Source organism: Styela clava, chromosome 11, assembly GCF_964204865.1.
Source record: "Styela clava chromosome 11, kaStyClav1.hap1.2, whole genome shotgun sequence".
Classification (NCBI taxonomy): Eukaryota; Metazoa; Chordata; class Ascidiacea; order Stolidobranchia; family Styelidae; genus Styela; species Styela clava.
In genome coordinates this window covers 1,941,192-1,954,383 of record NC_135260.1, presented here as the reverse complement: position 1 = coordinate 1,954,383, position 13,192 = coordinate 1,941,192, and the positions used below count along the sequence as shown (strand labels likewise).

Below are 13,192 nucleotides of genomic sequence, written 5' to 3'. Positions count from 1 at the left end.
CTAGGTTGCGTGCACTCACACAGTATCAAAAGTTATATATAAACTCTCACAAGCGCGTGGCACTTCGGTGATCGCCCGTAACTTGGCGAGAGTTTAATTTTTCGATTAAGTCCGGTTCAATAAAAATGTATCAACGTTAATAGTCAGCCAGTCTGTAGTTTATTTTATCACAAACCGAAAGTACACATCGGACAAATATAATTGTAAAAGATAAAAAACGCATTTCAGTGTGAATGAAGACACGATAAACCAGTGAATAATATCGAGCAGCGTCACTTTTGAGGGAGTGAGTCTTACATTACATCATACTGAGAAAAAAGTTAAACATGAAATACTAACAAAAGCCGGACTTTGAGACATATTAAGCAACCCGATATTCCGGTGTCCGGTGTTAATGGAAGAAAACGACTCCAGACACAACAGGTTGAGGTAACGGTGACAACAGTGATAATGCAATATTGCCAAATTTGGTCTCTTGTTAGTGGTTCTCGCCATGACTTGTTAAAGTCGTAACTGGGGCACTTTATGTTACACGTTGATCACTAATTATTCAAGTACTAATTGGACCTATGTTGTTGATATTTCTTGATCGGGCGTATTCAACATTATATTGCAAGCCCGACATTTCTGGTACAACTATAGCGTGAGGCCTAACGCCATATTTCGCTTACTCATATACTGTCTCAGGTGTTCAAATAGTTACCAACTCCAATCCTGGGATATTTACAATTTAATGATGTTTTATAACTAAATTTAATGAGATATCTACTATGGATGCAAAATGAAGACTTTGAACCTGCGCTAAAGTACTGAATTGACCTAGATCGCACTATGTAATACTAGATATAGGTAGATTTCAAGCTATGGTAAAACTCATGCTCAACCGTGTGGCGCATCGTGCTAAGTGTTAGATTTACGCTCGTTACCACACCTCTGATTACTCTGCGTGGGTTCGAATTCCATTAAGGGATAGTTTTTAGACCCTTCGTCGTCGTAAGGTAGTCCATGTTACCGCAGGTAAGTTACGGCTTCCGCTACCATTAAGTCCATGCTTCCGAAATGAAATAACTCGCCTTGACTGATAACCGGGCGATTGGCCGTGATCCGTCATGTGATTAATTAAGCCGTCTTATTCCGATTTCCCATATTCTAACTCACTCTATAGTAGCACCGATTATTCTGCCATATATAGTATACCTATTAAGACGCATTCGAAATATCGATGTCGTAAAGTTGCGCTTCGCCCCTGTTAGTAATTATTCAGTCCTCGACAATCTGAAATATTTTATAACATATTTATTTTAAATTATGTTTTGTTTAGATAGCATTCCTTTTATTTTTGATAAAAGCGAAAAGCCTACGGCACCCGGTATTCCCAGCCGGTCACCCATGCAAGTACTAACCGAGCCCGACGTTGCTTAACTTCCGAGATCGGGTGTATTCAACGTGGTATGATCGTAGGCGATATCGACGAGACATATTCGGTCATTTATATTTAGGCAACGCCTAATGAGAGAGAGAAGCGAAGCGCAACTGTTTCGTTTGTAGAGTCACAAACAATGAAACTCAGGCAGTCGCTGTTTCGCTCAGTGGCTTACCGCCGACATTTTCTACCAGTGTCAAATTTTGTTATTATTGGTTACATGCGTTAATTTATTGATTGCATGTTTTTCCTCATAGATATTTTATCTCTGGTGTATGGCTTAACGCAAGCATCGAGTCGCTGATATAACTCGCTTGTTTGTTATTGAGGTCTGACGTGTTATTGACAAAGCTTTTTGATAAGCGGATGCCCATTGTATTGCACATAACCCAGATAGTTCGACAGTATATATGAAAGTTGCCCTTCTTATAAGCTTTTTTTTATTATATGTGCTCAAAGCTAGGTTACGTGCACTCACACAGTATCGAAAGTTATATATAAACTCTCACAAGCGCGTGGCACTTCGGTGATCGGCCGTAACTTGGCGAGAGTTTAATTTTTCGATTAAGTCCGGTTTAATAAAAATGTATCAACGTTAATAGTCAGTCAGTCTAACTAAATTTAATGAGATATCTACTAGGGATGCAAAATGAAGGCTTTGAACCTGCGCTAAAGTACTGAATTGACGTAGATCGCACTATGTAATACTAGATATAGGTAGATTTCAAGCTATGGTAAAACTCATGCTCAACCGTGTGGCGCATCGTGCTAAGTGTTAGATTTACGCTCGTTACCACACCTCTGATTACTCTGCGTGGGTTCGAATTCCATTAAGGGATAGTTTTTAGACCCTTCGTCGTCGTAAGGTAGTCCATGTTACCGCAGGTAAGTTACGGCTTCCGCTACCATTAAGTCCATGCTTCCGAAATGAAATAACTCGCCTTGACTGATAACCGGGCGATTGGCCGTGATCCGTCATGTGATTAATTAAGCCGTCTTATTCCGATTTCCCATATTCTAACTCACTCTATAGTAGCACCGATTATTCTGCCATATATAGTATACCTATTAAGACGCATTCGAAATATCGATGTCGTAAAGTTGCGCTTCGCCCCTGTTAGTAATTATTCAGTCCTCGACAATCTGAAATATTTTATAACATATTTATTTTAAATTATGTTTTGTTTAGATAGCATTCCTTTTATTTTTGATAAAAGCGAAAAGCCTACGGCACCCGGTATTCCCAGCCGGTCACCCATGCAAGTACTAACCGAGCCCGACGTTGCTTAACTTCCGAGATCGGGTGTATTCAACGTGGTATGATCGTAGGCGATATCGACGAGACATATTCGGTCATTTATATTTAGGCAACGCCTAATGAGAGAGAGAAGCGAAGCGCAACTGTTTCGTTTGTAGAGTCACAAACAATGAAACTCAGGCAGTCGCTGTTTCGCTCAGTGGCTTACCGCCGACATTTTCTACCAGTGTCAAATTTTGTTATTATTGGTTACATGCGTTAATTTATTGATTGCATGTTTTTCCTCATAGATATTTTATCTCTGGTGTATGGCTTAACGCAAGCATCGAGTCGCTGATATAACTCGCTTGTTTGTTATTGAGGTCTGACGTGTTATTGACAAAGCTTTTTGATAAGCGGATGCCCATTGTATTGCACATAACCCAGATAGTTCGACAGTATATATGAAAGTTGCCCTTCTTATAAGCTTGTTTTTATTATATGTGCTCAAAGCTAGGTTACGTGCACTCACACAGTATCGAAAGTTATATTTAAACTCTCACAAGCGCGTGGCACTTCGGTGATCGGCCGTAACTTGGCGAGAGTTTAATTTTTCGATTAAGTCCGGTTTAATAAAAATGTATCAACGTTAATAGTCAGTCAGTCTAAATAAATTTAATGAGATATCTACTAGGGATGCAAAATGAAGGCTTTGAACCTGCGCTAAAGTACTGAATTGACGTAGATCGCACTATGTAATACTAGATATAGGTAGATTTCAAGCTATGGTAAAACTCATGCTCAACCGTGTGGCGCATCGTGCTAAGTGTTAGATTTACGCTCGTTACCACACCTCTGATTACTCTGCGTGGGTTCGAATTCCATTAAGGGATAGTTTTTAGACCCTTCGTCGTCGTAAGGTAGTCCATGTTACCGCAGGTAAGTTACGGCTTCCGCTACCATTAATTCCATGCTTCCGAAATGAAATAACTCGTCTTGACTGATAACCGGGCGATTGGCCGTGATCCGTCATGTGATTAATTAAGCCGTCTTATCTCGATTTCCCATATCCTAACTCACTCTATAGTGGCACCGATTATTCTGCCATATATAGTATACCTATTAAGACGCATTCGAAATATCGATGACGGGTCTCAGTGACTATTCGTAAAGTTGCGTTTCGCCCCTGTTAGTTATTATTCAGTCCTCGACAATCTGAAATATTTTATAACATATTTATTTTAAATTATGTTTTGTTCAGACAGCATTCCTTTTATTTTTGATAAAAGCGAAAAGCTTACGGCACCCGGTATTCCCAGCCGGTCACCCATGCAAGTACTAACCGAGCCCGACGTTGCTTAACTTCCGAGATCGAACGAGATCGGGTGTATTCAACGTGGTATGGTCGTAGGCGATATCGACGAGCCATATTCGGGTATTTATATTTAGGCAACGCCTAAAGAGAGAGAAGCGAAGCGCAACCGTTTCGTTTGTAGAGTCACAAACAATGAAACTCAGGCAGTCGCTGTTTCGCTCAGTGGCTTACCGCCGACATATTCTACCAGTGTCAAATTTTGTTATTATTGGTTACATGCGTTAATTTATTGATTGCATGTTTTTCCTCATAGGTATTTTATCTCTGGTGTATGGCTTAACGCAAGCATCGAGTCGCTGATATAACTCGCTTGTTTGTTATTGAGGCCTGACGTGTTATTGACAAAGCTTTTTTGATAAGCGGATGCCCATTGTATTACATATAACCCAGATAGTTCGACAGTATATATGAAAGTTGCCCTTCTTATAAGCTTGTTTTTATTATAATGTGCTCAAAGCTAGGTTGCGTGCACTCACACAGTATCAAAAGTTATATATAAACTCTCACAAGCGCGTGGCACTTCGGTGATCGCCCGTAACTTGGCGAGAGTTTAATTTTTCGATTAAGTCCGGTTCAATAAAAATGTATCAACGTTAATAGTCAGCCAGTCTGTAGTTTATTTTATCACAAACCGAAAGTACACATCGGACAAATATAATTGTAAAAGATAAAAAATGCATTTCAGTGTGAATGAAGACACGATAAACCAGTGAATAATATCGAGCAGCGTCACTTTTGAGGGAGTGAGTCTTACATTACATCATACTAAGAAAAAAGTTAAACATGAAATACTAACAAAAGCCGGACTTTGAGACATATTAAGCAACCCGATATTCCGGTGTCCGGTGTTAATGGAAGAAAACGACTCCAGACACAACAGGTTGAGGTAACGGTGACAACAGTGATAATGCAATATTGCCAAATTTGATCTCTTGTTAGTGGTTCTCGCCATGACTTGTTAAAGTCGTAACTGGGGCACTTTATGTTACACGTTGATCACTAATTATTCAAGTACTAATTGGACCTATGTTGTTGATATTTCTTGATCGGGCGTATTCAACATTATATTGCAAGCCCGACATTTCTGGTACAACTATAGCGTGAGGCCTAACGCCATATTTCGCTTACTCATATACTGTCTCAGGTGTTCAAATAGTTACCAACTCCAATCCTGGGATATTTACAATTTAATGATGTTTTATAAATAAATTTAATGAGATATCTACTATGGATGCAAAATGAAGGCTTTGAACCTGCGCTAAAGTACTGAATTGACCTAGATCGCACTATGTAATACTAGATATAGGTAGATTTCAAGCTATGGTAAAACTCATGCTCAACCGTGTGGCGCATCGTGCTAAGTGTTAGATTTACGCTCGTTACCACACCTCTGATTACTCTGCGTGGGTTCGAATTCCATTAAGGGATAGTTTTTAGACCCTTCGTCGTCGTAAGGTAGTCCATGTTACCGCAGGTAAGTTACGGCTTCCGCTACCATTAAGTCCATGCTTCCGAAATGAAATAACTCGCCTTGACTGATAACCGGGCGATTGGCCGTGATCCGTCATGTGATTAATTAAGCCGTCTTATTCCGATTTCCCATATTCTAACTCACTCTATAGTAGCACCGATTATTCTGCCATATATAGTATACCTATTAAGACGCATTCGAAATATCGATGTCGTAAAGTTGCGTTTCGCCCCTGTTAGTAATTATTCAGTCCTCGACAATCTGAAATATTTTATAACATATTTATTTTAAATTATGTTTTGTTTAGATAGCATTCCTTTTATTTTTGATAAAAGCGAAAAGCCTACGGCACCCGGTATTCCCAGCCGGTCACCCATGCAAGTACTAACCGAGCCCGACGTTGCTTAACTTCCGAGATCGGGTGTATTCAACGTGGTATGATCGTAGGCGATATCGACGAGACATATTCGGTCATTTATATTTAGGCAACGCCTAATGAGAGAGAGAAGCGAAGCGCAACTGTTTCGTTTGTAGAGTCACAAACAATGAAACTCAGGCAGTCGCTGTTTCGCTCAGTGGCTTACCGCCGACATTTTCTACCAGTGTCAAATTTTGTTATTATTGGTTACATGCGTTAATTTATTGATTGCATGTTTTTCCTCATAGATATTTTATCTCTGGTGTATGGCTTAACGCAAGCATCGAGTCGCTGATATAACTCGCTTGTTTGTTATTGAGGTCTGACGTGTTATTGACAAAGCTTTTTGATAAGCGGATGCCCATTGTATTGCACATAACCCAGATAGTTCGACAGTATATATGAAAGTTGCCCTTCTTATAAGCTTGTTTTTATTATATGTGCTCAAAGCTAGGTTACGTGCACTCACACAGTATCGAAAGTTATATTTAAACTCTCACAAGCGCGTGGCACTTCGGTGATCGGCCGTAACTTGGCGAGAGTTTAATTTTTCGATTAAGTCCGGTTTAATAAAAATGTATCAACGTTAATAGTCAGTCAGTCTAAATAAATTTAATGAGATATCTACTAGGGATGCAAAATGAAGGCTTTGAACCTGCGCTAAAGTACTGAATTGACGTAGATCGCACTATGTAATACTAGATATAGGTAGATTTCAAGCTATGGTAAAACTCATGCTCAACCGTGTGGCGCATCGTGCTAAGTGTTAGATTTACGCTCGTTACCACACCTCTGATTACTCTGCGTGGGTTCGAATTCCATTAAGAGATAGTTTTTAGACCCTTCGTCGTCGTAAGGTAGTCCATGTTACCGCAGCTAAGTTACGGCTTCCGCTACCATTAATTCCATGCTTCCGAAATGAAATAACTCGCCTTGACTGATAACCGGGCGATTGGCCGTGATCCGTCATGTGATTAATTAAGCCGTCTTATCTCGATTTCCCATATCCTAACTCACTCTATAGTGGCACCGATTATTCTGCCATATATAGTATACCTATTAAGACGCATTCGAAATATCGATGACGGGTCTCAGTGACTATTCGTAAAGTTGCGTTTCGCCCCTGTTAGTTATTATTCAGTCCTCAACAATCTGAAATATTTTATAACATATTTATTTTAAATTATGTTTTGTTCAGACAGCATTCCTTTTATTTTTGATAAAAGCGAAAAGCCTACGGCACCCGGTATTCCCAGCCGGTCACCCATGCAAGTACTAACCGAGCCCGACGTTGCTTAACTTCCGAGATCGAACGAGATCGGGTGTATTCAACGTGGTATGGTCGTAGGCGATATCGACGAGCCATATTCGGGTATTTATATTTAGGCAACGCCTAAAGAGAGAGAAGCGAAGCGCAACCGTTTCGTTTGTAGAGTCACAAACAATGAAACTCAGGCAGTCGCTGTTTCGCTCAGTGGCTTACCGCCGACATTTTCTACCAGTGTCAAATTTTGTTATTATTGGTTACATGCGTTAATTTATTGATTGCATGTTTTTCCTCATAGATATTTTATCTCTGGTGTATGGCTTAACGCAAGCATCGAGTCGCTGATATAACTCGCTTGTTTGTTATTGAGGTCTGACGTGTTATTGACAAAGCTTTTTGATAAGCGGATGCCCATTGTATTGCACATAACCCAGATAGTTCGACAGTATATATGAAAGTTGCCCTTCTTATAAGCTTGTTTTTATTATATGTGCTCAAAGCTAGGTTACGTGCACTCACACAGTATCGAAAGTTATATTTAAACTCTCACAAGCGCGTGGCACTTCGGTGATCGGCCGTAACTTGGCGAGAGTTTAATTTTTCGATTAAGTCCGGTTTAATAAAAATGTATCAACGTTAATAGTCAGTCAGTCTAAATAAATTTAATGAGATATCTACTAGGGATGCAAAATGAAGGCTTTGAACCTGCGCTAAAGTACTGAATTGACGTAGATCGCACTATGTAATACTAGATATAGGTAGATTTCAAGCTATGGTAAAACTCATGCTCAACCGTGTGGCGCATCGTGCTAAGTGTTAGATTTACGCTCGTTACCACACCTCTGATTACTCTGCGTGGGTTCGAATTCCATTAAGAGATAGTTTTTAGACCCTTCGTCGTCGTAAGGTAGTCCATGTTACCGCAGCTAAGTTACGGCTTCCGCTACCATTAATTCCATGCTTCCGAAATGAAATAACTCGCCTTGACTGATAACCGGGCGATTGGCCGTGATCCGTCATGTGATTAATTAAGCCGTCTTATCTCGATTTCCCATATCCTAACTCACTCTATAGTGGCACCGATTATTCTGCCATATATAGTATACCTATTAAGACGCATTCGAAATATCGATGACGGGTCTCAGTGACTATTCGTAAAGTTGCGTTTCGCCCCTGTTAGTTATTATTCAGTCCTCAACAATCTGAAATATTTTATAACATATTTATTTTAAATTATGTTTTGTTCAGACAGCATTCCTTTTATTTTTGATAAAAGCGAAAAGCCTACGGCACCCGGTATTCCCAGCCGGTCACCCATGCAAGTACTAACCGAGCCCGACGTTGCTTAACTTCCGAGATCGAACGAGATCGGGTGTATTCAACGTGGTATGGTCGTAGGCGATATCGACGAGCCATATTCGGGTATTTATATTTAGGCAACGCCTAAAGAGAGAGAAGCGAAGCGCAACCGTTTCGTTTGTAGAGTCACAAACAATGAAACTCAGGCAGTCGCTGTTTCGCTCAGTGGCTTACCGCCGACATTTTCTACCAGTGTCAAATTTTGTTATTATTGGTTACATGCGTTAATTTATTGATTGCATGTTTTTCCTCATAGGTATTTTATCTCTGGTGTATGGCTTAACGCAAGCATGAGTCGCTGATATAACTCGCTTGTTTGTTATTGAGGCCTGACGTGTTATTGACAAAGCTTTTTTGATAAGCGGATGCCCATTGTATTACATATAACCCAGATAGTTCGACAGTATATATGAAAGTTGCCCTTCTTATAAGCTTGTTTTTATTATAATGTGCTCAAAGCTAGGTTGCGTGCACTCACACAGTATCAAAAGTTATATATAAACTCTCACAAGCGCGTGGCACTTCGGTGATCGCCCGTAACTTGGCGAGAGTTTAATTTTTCGATTAAGTCCGGTTCAATAAAAATGTATCAACGTTAATAGTCAGCCAGTCTGTAGTTTATTTTATCACAAACCGAAAGTACACATCGGACAAATATAATTGTAAAAGATAAAAAATGCATTTCAGTGTGAATGAAGACACGATAAACCAGTGAATAATATCGAGCAGCGTCACTTTTGAGGGAGTGAGTCTCACATTACATCATACTAAGAAAAAAGTTAAACATGAAATACTAACAAAAGCCGGACTTTGAGACATATTAAGCAACCCGATATTCCGGTGTCCGGTGTTAATGGAAGAAAACGACTCCAGACACAACAGGTTGAGGTAACGGTGACAACAGTGATAATGCAATATTGCCAAATTTGATCTCTTGTTAGTGGTTCTCGCCATGACTTGTTAAAGTCGTAACTGGGGCACTTTATGTTACACGTTGATCACTAATTATTCAAGTACTAATTGGACCTATGTTGTTGATATTTCTTGATCGGGCGTATTCAACATTATATTGCAAGCCCGACATTTCTGGTACAACTATAGCGTGAGGCCTAACGCCATATTTCGCTTACTCATATACTGTCTCAGGTGTTCAAATAGTTACCAACTCCAATCCTGGGATATTTACAATTTAATGATGTTTTATAACTAAATTTAATGAGATATCTACTATGGATGCAAAATGAAGGCTTTGAACCTGCGCTAAAGTACTGAATTGACCTAGATCGCACTATGTAATACTAGATATAGGTAGATTTCAAGCTATGGTAAAACTCATGCTCAACCGTGTGGCGCATCGTGCTAAGTGTTAGATTTACGCTCGTTACCACACCTCTGATTACTCTGCGTGGGTTCGAATTCCATTAAGGGATAGTTTTTAGACCCTTCGTCGTCGTAAGGTAGTCCATGTTACCGCAGGTAAGTTACGGCTTCCGCTACCATTAAGTCCATGCTTCCGAAATGAAATAACTGGCCTTGACTGATAACCGGGCGATTGGCCGTGATCCGTCATGTGATTAATTAAGCCGTCTTATTCCGATTTCCCATATTCTAACTCACTCTATAGTGGCACCGATTATTCTGCCATATATAGTATACCTATTAAGACGCATTCGAAATATCGATGACGGGTCTCAGTGACTATTCGTAAAGTTGCGTTTCGCCCCTGTTAGTTATTATTCAGTCCTCGACAATCTGAAATATTTTATAACATATTTATTTTAAATTATGTTTTGTTCAGACAGCATTCCTTTTATTTTTGATAAAGCGAAAAGCCTACGGCACCCGGTATTCCCAGCCGGTCACCCATGCAAGTACTAACCGAGCCCGACGTTGCTTAACTTCCGAGATCGAACGAGATCGGGTGTATTCAACGTGGTATGGTCGTAGGCGATATCGACGAGACATATTCGGTCATTTATATTTAGGCAACGCCTAATGAGAGAGAGAAGCGAAGCGCAACTGTTTCGTTTGTAGAGTCACAAACAATGAAACTCAGGCAGTCGCTGTTTCGCTCAGTGGCTTACCGCCGACATTTTCTACCAGTGTCAAATTTTGTTATTATTGGTTACATGCGTTAATTTATTGATTGCATGTTTTTCCTCATAGATATTCTATCTCTGGTGTATGGCTTAAAGCAAGCATCGAGTCGCTGATATAACTCGCTTGTTTGTTATTGAGGTCTGACGTGTTATTGACAAAGCTTTTTGATAAGCGGATGCCCATTGTATTGCACATAACCCAGATAGTTCGACAGTATATATGAAAGTTGCCCTTCTTATAAGCTTTTTTTTATTATATGTGCTCAAAGCTAGGTTACGTGCACTCACACAGTATCGAAAGTTATATATAAACTCTCACAAGCGCGTGGCACTTCGGTGATCGGCCGTAACTTGGCGAGAGTTTAATTTTTCGATTAAGTCCGGTTTAATAAAAATGTATCAACGTTAATAGTCAGTCAGTCTAACTAAATTTAATGAGATATCTACTAGGGATGCAAAATGAAGGCTTTGAACCTGCGCTAAAGTACTGAATTGACGTAGATCGCACTATGTAATACTAGATATAGGTAGATTTCAAGCTATGGTAAAACTCATGCTCAACCGTGTGGCGCATCGTGCTAAGTGTTAGATTTACGCTCGTTACCACACCTCTGATTACTCTGCGTGGGTTCGAATTCCATTAAAGGATAGTTTTTAGACCCTTCGTCGTCGTAAGGTAGTCCATGTTACCGCAGGTAAGTTACGGCTTCCGCTACCATTAATTCCATGCTTCCGAAATGAAATAACTCGCCTTGACTGATAACCGGGCGATTGGCCGTGATCCGTCATGTGATTAATTAAGCCGTCTTATCTCGATTTCCCATATCCTAACTCACTCTATAGTGGCACCGATTATTCTGCCATATATAGTATACCTATTAAGACGCATTCGAAATATCGATGACGGGTCTCAGTGACTATTCGTAAAGTTGCGTTTCGCCCCTGTTAGTTATTATTCAGTCCTCGACAATCTGAAATATTTTATAACATATTTATTTTAAATTATGTTTTGTTCAGACAGCATTCCTTTTATTTTTGATAAAAGCGAAAAGCTTACGGCACCCGGTATTCCCAGCCGGTCACCCATGCAAGTACTAACCGAGCCCGACGTTGCTTAACTTCCGAGATCGAACGAGATCGGGTGTATTCAACGTGGTATGGTCGTAGGCGATATCGACGAGCCATATTCGGGTATTTATATTTAGGCAACGCCTAAAGAGAGAGAAGCGAAGCGCAACCGTTTCGTTTGTAGAGTCACAAACAATGAAACTCAGGCAGTCGCTGTTTCGCTCAGTGGCTTACCGCCGACATATTCTACCAGTGTCAAATTTTGTTATTATTGGTTACATGCGTTAATTTATTGATTGCATGTTTTTCCTCATAGGTATTTTATCTCTGGTGTATGGCTTAACGCAAGCATCGAGTCGCTGATATAACTCGCTTGTTTGTTATTGAGGCCTGACGTGTTATTGACAAAGCTTTTTTGATAAGCGGATGCCCATTGTATTACATATAACCCAGATAGTTCGACAGTATATATGAAAGTTGCCCTTCTTATAAGCTTGTTTTTATTATAATGTGCTCAAAGCTAGGTTGCGTGCACTCACACAGTATCAAAAGTTATATATAAACTCTCACAAGCGCGTGGCACTTCGGTGATCGCCCGTAACTTGGCGAGAGTTTAATTTTTCGATTAAGTCCGGTTCAATAAAAATGTATCAACGTTAATAGTCAGCCAGTCTGTAGTTTATTTTATCACAAACCGAAAGTACACATCGGACAAATATAATTGTAAAAGATAAAAAACGCATTTCAGTGTGAATGAAGACACGATAAACCAGTGAATAATATCGAGCAGCGTCACTTTTGAGGGAGTGAGTCTTACATTACATCATACTGAGAAAAAAGTTAAACATGAAATACTAACAAAAGCCGGACTTTGAGACATATTAAGCAACCCGATATTCCGGTGTCCGGTGTTAATGGAAGAAAACGACTCCAGACACAACAGGTTGAGGTAACGGTGACAACAGTGATAATGCAATATTGCCAAATTTGGTCTCTTGTTAGTGGTTCTCGCCATGACTTGTTAAAGTCGTAACTGGGGCACTTTATGTTACACGTTGATCACTAATTATTCAAGTACTAATTGGACCTATGTTGTTGATATTTCTTGATCGGGCGTATTCAACATTATATTGCAAGCCCGACATTTCTGGTACAACTATAGCGTGAGGCCTAACGCCATATTTCGCTTACTCATATACTGTCTCAGGTGTTCAAATAGTTACCAACTCCAATCCTGGGATATTTACAATTTAATGATGTTTTATAACTAAATTTAATGAGATATCTACTATGGATGCAAAATGAAGACTTTGAACCTGCGCTAAAGTACTGAATTGACCTAGATCGCACTATGTAATACTAGATATAGGTAGATTTCAAGCTATGGTAAAACTCATGCTCAACCGTGTGGCGCATCGTGCTAAGTGTTAGATTTACGCTCGTTACCACACCTCTGATTACTCTGCGTGGGTTCG

The 13,192-nt window shown here is 39.9% G+C and overlaps 5 non-coding genes and 3 pseudogenes across 5 annotated transcripts; all 8 read right to left on the bottom strand.

Annotated features, from left to right (window-relative positions):
* Positions 1–1,354: 1,354 nt before the first annotated feature.
* LOC144430136 (5S ribosomal RNA) lies at positions 1,355–1,463 on the bottom strand (annotated as a pseudogene).
* Positions 1,464–2,645: 1,182 nt separating this feature from the next.
* On the bottom strand, positions 2,646–2,754 carry LOC144430135 (5S ribosomal RNA; annotated as a pseudogene).
* A 1,200-nt stretch (positions 2,755–3,954) lies between these two features.
* Positions 3,955–4,073, bottom strand: LOC144430055 (5S ribosomal RNA). The gene has a single exon (XR_013479300.1). It is a non-coding gene; the product is annotated as a 5S ribosomal RNA (ribosomal RNA).
* Positions 4,074–5,846: 1,773 nt separating this feature from the next.
* On the bottom strand, positions 5,847–5,955 carry LOC144430134 (5S ribosomal RNA; annotated as a pseudogene).
* A 1,200-nt stretch (positions 5,956–7,155) lies between these two features.
* LOC144430019 (5S ribosomal RNA) lies at positions 7,156–7,274 on the bottom strand. The gene has a single exon (XR_013479264.1). It is a non-coding gene; the product is annotated as a 5S ribosomal RNA (ribosomal RNA).
* A 1,198-nt stretch (positions 7,275–8,472) lies between these two features.
* On the bottom strand, positions 8,473–8,591 carry LOC144430017 (5S ribosomal RNA). The gene has a single exon (XR_013479263.1). It is a non-coding gene; the product is annotated as a 5S ribosomal RNA (ribosomal RNA).
* A 1,789-nt stretch (positions 8,592–10,380) lies between these two features.
* On the bottom strand, positions 10,381–10,499 carry LOC144430016 (5S ribosomal RNA). Its single transcript, XR_013479262.1, has one exon. It is a non-coding gene; the product is annotated as a 5S ribosomal RNA (ribosomal RNA).
* A 1,200-nt stretch (positions 10,500–11,699) lies between these two features.
* On the bottom strand, positions 11,700–11,818 carry LOC144430054 (5S ribosomal RNA). Its single transcript, XR_013479299.1, has one exon. It is a non-coding gene; the product is annotated as a 5S ribosomal RNA (ribosomal RNA).
* Between the last annotated feature and the right edge of the window lie 1,374 nt (positions 11,819–13,192).